Below are 7,177 nucleotides of genomic sequence, written 5' to 3' on the forward strand. Positions count from 1 at the left end.
ACTTATATGCATGCATATAAGCCTAATCAATGGACAGAGACAACAGGGGGGTAAGGGCATGAATGGGGGCTTGGGGGGTAATGGGGGAATAAGGACATATGTGTAATATCATAATCAATAAAGAAATTTAAAAAATAAAGAAATTTAAAAAAATAAAAAGTGTTCCATGTCTGTGGATAAAACCACTATAAGTGCAGTAACCTGCCACTGAGTAATGCCACAAGACAGGCTCTTGAAAAACTTGAGCTTTAAACACCCCACCTAGTCTGTGCTAACATTGACCTAATGAGACTTGCAGAGTTAGAACTGAAAAGTGGGGAGAAGGAAAAGTATCAACTCACTGCAGGGGAAATAAAAGTTAAATAAGGTCAATATACATATATTAAATGCTTAATTTCATTTATAACTTTTTTTTAATTAAAGAAAGGAGATGTCATTGAGGGCCTATATATTTGGCAAAAATTACAAAGATTTTAGAGCACCTAGGGTTATCAAGAGTGTGAGAAAATGGCTATTGTTATATAGTCTTGGTGACTGTAAATTTGTATGGTCTTGTTGAACAGTAAAATTGCATAAAAGAGGTATGTTTATAATAAAGAAAAATTAGAATTGTCTAAATGTCAATTAATAGGAACTAATAATTATGGTATACTCTTATGATAAGAAGAATGAGAAAGATAATATATAATGGCAAGGAAATAGCTGTGATATGTTGTTAGAAAAGGAAATTACACACAATATATGTATAATTACAAACAAAATTACACACAAAATCTGAAATGGGAGCATTGTGTATCTATATTGTGTGTATGCTTCCATTTTAGATTTTAAATTATCTGGTTTATAGACAACTAGATAGATTGATAGATATTTGTGTTCCAAATGGCCACTGAGTTACCTAGAGTAATGAGGACAAGTAAAACTATTCTTTTCCAAATTTGAACCAAGTAAGTGGTGATTTCCAAGCCAGTTTCTTATGATAAAACTAGTGACCTGGTGCATGGATTCATGCACATTGAAAGGAAATAAATTATAAGGTGGCTGGTGGGGTGGGACTGGGCTACATGGGGCCAGACATGCCCTGCAGCCAACCTCCCGCAATCCCTCCCCGGCCAGCTGCACCTGGGGTGGCACCATGGTTCAAAGGGCATCTAAGGAGTGAGTGGAGGTTCCTCTGGCAGGTGGGGTCCCTCAGCCTGGCCTGCAGGGATCAGGCTGAAACCAGCTCTCCGACATGCCCAAAGGGGTCCCAGAGTGTGAGACCTGCAAAGTTGCTGTCGTACAGGGTGTGGAATGCAAACACAAGTGTGCAGTAAACCAGATTCAGGGCCAACAGTGCCCAGCAACAACAAAACCCATGGCCAAAGGTGGAATCACGTGGCCCCGTGAGGAATCAGGCTTCCTCCTCTCTGGTTTTGGGGTGCATCACCCAAGAACCATCGCTGCCAAGTCGCTGCAGCTCGGCAGCTCCTGCATTGAGCATCTGCCCCCTGATGGTCAGTGTGTGTCATAACTACCGGTCAGACGGACACTTAGTATATTAGCCTTTTATATATATAGATAGACAATTGGGTGGGGGGCATTCATCCTATTTTAATCTCCTCCCCTTGGTCTTTCTTGAATTGTCAGAGGCCAATTCACTTTGAGTCTGAACAGTTTCCCTCAGAAGATGGGGTAAGCAGGTTTTGTGGGGCCTAACCATAAATAATTTGAGGTTCCCTTTAATAAAAACATTTTATTTGTGCATATGTTAGAACCATTTGACCAGGTAAACCCACTACTAGGGCACCGCCCAGGGTCAAGGCAGTCAGAGGCCCAGAGCTCAAGCTCAGCTGGATGTGGCAGGTGCTTAGACAAAAAGGAAAGGTTAAGTGGGGAGCCCAGTCCCAATACACCCTGCAAGTGTGCAGCTAGGTGAGGTTGGTTGGTGACTAGCACTCAACTTTACTGCCTCTCCACGGGGAAGGAATGAGGTTGTTTTCCTCACCTATGCCAGGTAAGGGTGGTTCCATGTAAAAACAGTGATTGGGGAGTGTCTGCTTCCCAACTGGAAGATTCTGAAGACAGGAGGCATTCTGTATCAGCCTACATAGCACATAGAGGACAGAGGCTGCAGGGGGCAGTAGTCTGTAGTCTTCACTTTCATTGTTTGGGGGCGGGGTTCCATGAGCCAAGGGAGGCTATGGCAAGCAACTACGCATAAAAGATCTTGAAGGGACCCCAGCCAAGGGGGCTTCCAATCTAGATGAAGAAATTACAGAAAGAAGCCGGGGTGCCATGCCAGGGAAGCAGGAACTGCTGTAAAGATGGAAGGGGTCAGGCAAAGAGCATCGTAGTGTGGGCGGAGGTCCCCCAAAGAGCTAGCATTTGGAGTTTTACAGAGGGCTGCAGAGAGAAGTATAGGTAATACCATCTATGTGGAAAGAGTTTTACTCCTCTCATCCTTCTCATTCCTTGTCCCACTTCCACTTAGGGAAACATTTGTGAGAGAGAAGTGAAAGAGCATGGTGGAGCATGAATGAGAACACAGACCCCAATCCCCTCTGCCGATGGCAGATTCCTGAACCATGGCTTAAGGGGCAAAAGAGGAAGGAGAGGAGAAGCTGAGCATTGGAGATGAGGTTGAAGTTTTGTGTTATACTTCACTGAACTTTTAGTATCTGAAAATGTAATAGTTCTCAAAGCCAAAAGTGGACTGAAGGTGATGGAAACTGCCAGATAGTCATCAATGAGCACAGAAAGGGAGATCAGAAAGAGCTTGTTTAAAGGCAGTGGTGAGATGCCCAGCCGGTGTGGCTCAGTGGTTGAACATCGACGCATGAACCAGGAGGTCACAGTTTGATTCCTGGTCAGGACACATGCCTGGCTTGTGGGCTCAATCCCCAGTAGGGGACATGCAGGAGGCAGCCGATCAATGATTCTCTCTCATCATTGACGTTTCTCTCTCTCCCTCTCCCTTCCTCTGAAATCAATAAAAACATATAAAAAGTAAATAAAAAATAAAGGCAGTAGCGAGAGAAAAGTAATGACTATTCAGGCCATGAAATACATCAGTTACACAAAATATATTTCTCCTTTTTACTTTGTAAGATGGCTTACGATGGAGGACCTACCTACTTCATCATTGTAACACTGTGCACTAAAACATGGTGATTTGTCACACAAGTTTCAATCACAATCATGATACATGATCCCCTTGACTCACATTAATAGTCTCAACAACCATCAACAAAAGATTTTAAAAGTTCTCAGCCCTGACCGGTTTGGCTTAGTGGATAGAGCGTCGGCCTGCGGACTGAAGGGTCCCAGGTTCGATTCCGGTCAAGGGCATGTACCTTGGTTGCAGGCACATCCCCAGCAGGGGGTGTGCAAGAGGCAGCTGATCGATGTTTCTCTCTCATCGATGTTTCTAACTCTCTATCCCTCTCTCTTCCTCTCTGTAAAAAATCAATAAAAAAAAAATATATTTAAAAAAATATATATATATATTTAAAAGTTCTCATTCATTCTACACTTTGATTTCCATCCCTTCCATTTCTTCCTACTAGAGGCAACCAAAATGTATAATCATAATTGACACTGATTTCTTTATGGTTTGCTTTCAGCTGAATGACGTGGGCAAGTCTGAGAATCTCTAGGGCAACAAATATAAAATTGAAGACTTCAGCGATAGCCGAAACTTCTGTATAAGAGCCTCAAATTTTTCTCTTACCACGTATAATTTCAAAATATCTATAAACAATATTTAAAACTCATGAATAGTCATCCAAGTTGATGCTGTTTTCTCAAGCTGACATATCTGTCCCCTTCAGTGCCACCCCCAAAACATCTAAATGCATCACTGCTTCTCCCAGCAAGATAAGTTCATTCAGAAAACAATTGTTTGCACAATTATTAAGGGCCAATCTGGACATTGGAAATATAACAACAAACAAGACAAAGTCCTTGACTTCATGGGACTTTCATTCTGTTGGGGAATTAGTCAACTACTTGAGAGATATCGTAGTTGGAATTCTCCAGAGAATCAGAATCCGTAGAATAGGTAGGTAGGTAGATAAGGAATTGGCTCAGACAATTTTGGAGGCTGGCAAATCTAAAATCTGCTGAGCCAATGCTCCAGTTTCAGTCCAAAGACAACAGGCTGCTGTAGAACTAGGAAGAACCAACATCCCACATTGAAGGCCATCAGGCAGGGGGATTTTCTCTCACTTGGGAAACAGTCTCTTTTGTTCTATTCAGGCCTACAATTGATTGGGTGAGGCCCACCACATTATGGAAAGCAATCTTCTTTACTCAAGTCTACCAATTTAAATGTTAATCTCATCCAAAAACACTTTAACAGAAACATCATAATAATGTTTGACCAAATATATAAGCACCTCATGGCCCAGTCAAGTTGACATATAAAATTAAATGCCACAAGAGATAAAAAACAAATAAGATGTTCTATGATTGTTAGCTACAGAAAAAATGAACCTGGTAATCTCATCATAGGGTGAAATGAGAGAAAGTGACCAGGGAAGGGAAGAGGTTAATATAGACAGGTTTTGTTTTTGGGGTTTTTTTTTATGCTGAGAGACAAATGAAATCAGTCTGCAGTAAGTTTTTTTCTGGGCCAACAGTTTTTGAATTCCAGTTTCAATGTCCAACAGTTTTTTGAGAACATGTCAGCAATGGTATCTGGATGGTGGACAGATGGTGGTAATGCAGGTCCGACCTCTGGTTTGGTCCTGGGAAACCTGCAGCGACGCACAGCTGCTGACTGCTAGCATGGCAAGGTGTCGTCAGTGTCTTCCATCTCTGGACTGCTTCTCTTCTGTCTTCATGGCTGGAGCATTCCTGTCAATTCCTCTCTGTTGCAGGAATCCACATGGTCTTGGAGTTGTTTTCTGAAAATATACAAACATATTCTCGACCAAAAGTTAATAAAGGAATCTTTTCTATAAATTTTACTTGGGATCCTTTTTATTTGAGCCCAAATGATTTTCCTTTTATTCTGACACCATGTGTGTTTTTTCATAGGTGTCCTGCTCTTAGTATTACAAATGAAAATTAGTTTTCGAAGAAAAAAAATTTTTTGGATATTTTTCCTTACATAATATTTTTCCACTATCCCCCCTTTTTTGATATAATTATTAGGAGGCTTTTGGAAAATTTTTATAATACAGTCTTGATCACTTTAAATTTTAATTTTTTTGTATAGGCAGGTATTTAAGTTACAATACCGTCTCAAACTTGAAAAACATCAGTATCCAAATGCCATGTTGTGGCTGGCTATTCACATTAAGTGTCATTTATTTGGTGCCATTCATCTCACATCTGTTAAAATATGTTAAAATGTTTGTTTGGAATCAATGGAATTGGCTTCAGAAAGCTCCAGGGTTTATGCTCCTGTTTCACTCATATTATTAGTAGCAATTCCATATTTGAATTATTCAGGATACTAGCAGCCATACCAGTTTCACATCATGTTCAAATGCCTTCTTTGCTTATAATGGATTTATTTCAAGCACACCATAAAATAAAATATTCGTGGTCAGTGTACATAAGGATGCCATAACAGAAATATTTACACATTTAAACTAATATACACAATCACTTTACAACCCCTATGTTTAGTGTAACAATAACATCATTACGCAGTATAAACAGGACTGAACTATTTTCCCAATCCAGGCTTCCATAAATAGTAGTCTGCATTCTTGGCCCAATGATGTAATCTTTGCTTGGTAACTTTATGCAGTCTAATAAAACACTTATTATAAAAAAGGTCTTGGGCATGGCCCATAATCAATGATTTATCTTGAAGACATATTATCATTATTGTGTAGGTCAAATCTTTACATTCTTTTCACATATCACTACCACTACCAGCAACATCACTCTTTATATCTGCATTGTTCAGAAGGCCCATTGAAGTCAAGAGAATTGTTGGCTTTCTCTTTAATAAATAAATGTATCAAATCAACATATTGTACACCTTAAACTTACACAATGTTATATATTAATTATATCTCAATAAAATAAAAATTTCAAAGTATTCTACAAAGTAAAAAAAATGTTTATTAAACACTAAAGAATATTTATAACATATGTAAAAGGCACAACTACAATAATTTAAACCCATGGTGCTCACTTCACAGCACATGTACTCAAATTGGAACAATACAGAGAAGATGAGTATATAGCCCCTTTGCAAGAATAACATACAAATCTGCGAAGTGTAAAACATAAATAAGTAAATGCCTGTGTACATTAGTTTCCTATTGCTCTGTAGGCACATTACTACAAAATCAGCCGCTTAAAACAACAACCATTTATAGGCTCACAGTTGTGTATGTCAGAAGTCCAGCACGGTGGGACAGAGTTCTCTGCTGAGGTTATCACAAGGCTGGAATCAAGGTATTGGCCAGGTTGGATTTTCATTGGAGGCTCATTTTTGTTGGCAGAATTTAGTTCCTTGGAGTGATAGGATTTAAGTCCTCCTTCCCTTGACATGTGAGCCCCTCTATCTTTAAGCCGGCAATAACATGTCAATCAAATTCTTCTAATGCCTTGAATCTATCTCTAACTGCCTAATTTGCAACCCTGGAAAAAACTCTCTGCTTTTAGAGAGTTCATGTGATCAGATTAGGCCCACCCAGACAAAGCTTCCCTTTGATGAACTCAGAAATCAACTGAGAGACATTACGTGATATAATCACAAATGTAACACAAAGGGACAGAGATCATTAGGGTCTTCTTAGAATTCTTCTGACCACATATTGTATCCAGCATCCATCTAACAAGATAGAAATATTACCGATCCTCTGCAGGTACCTCCCTGGTCTTACCACTTCTTACTATGCTGAATTCTGGGTTCTGGCCTTCCCGTACTTTTCTTTACCCTTTAGCACATGTGCATGTAACACTAAGCAATAGATCATTCCAGAATATGTAATTTCAAACTAAGTCTAGATGAAATAATACGAAAATAACCTTGGTAGTAAAGGATGGTCTTTTCAACAATGGTGCTAGAATTACTGGATATCCACAAGCAAAAACAAACAAAAATAACAACTTTGTCCCATACCTCGCACAGTGTACCTAAATTAATTCAAAATGGATCAGAGACCTAAATGTAAAGCCTAAAGTTACAAGTCTTTTAGGAAAGAAGCATAAGAGAAAATGTATGTGG

At 39.5% G+C, this 7,177-nt stretch overlaps 1 non-coding gene across 1 annotated transcript; it reads left to right on the forward strand.

Annotated features, from left to right (window-relative positions):
- The first annotated feature begins 6,128 nt into the window (after positions 1–6,128).
- Positions 6,129–6,236, forward strand: LOC114234766 (U6 spliceosomal RNA). The gene has a single exon (XR_003620948.2). It is a non-coding gene; the product is annotated as a U6 spliceosomal RNA (small nuclear RNA).
- The last annotated feature ends 941 nt before the right edge of the window (positions 6,237–7,177 follow it).

This window comes from Eptesicus fuscus, chromosome 5 (genome assembly GCF_027574615.1).
Source record: "Eptesicus fuscus isolate TK198812 chromosome 5, DD_ASM_mEF_20220401, whole genome shotgun sequence".
Classification (NCBI taxonomy): Eukaryota; Metazoa; Chordata; class Mammalia; order Chiroptera; family Vespertilionidae; genus Eptesicus; species Eptesicus fuscus.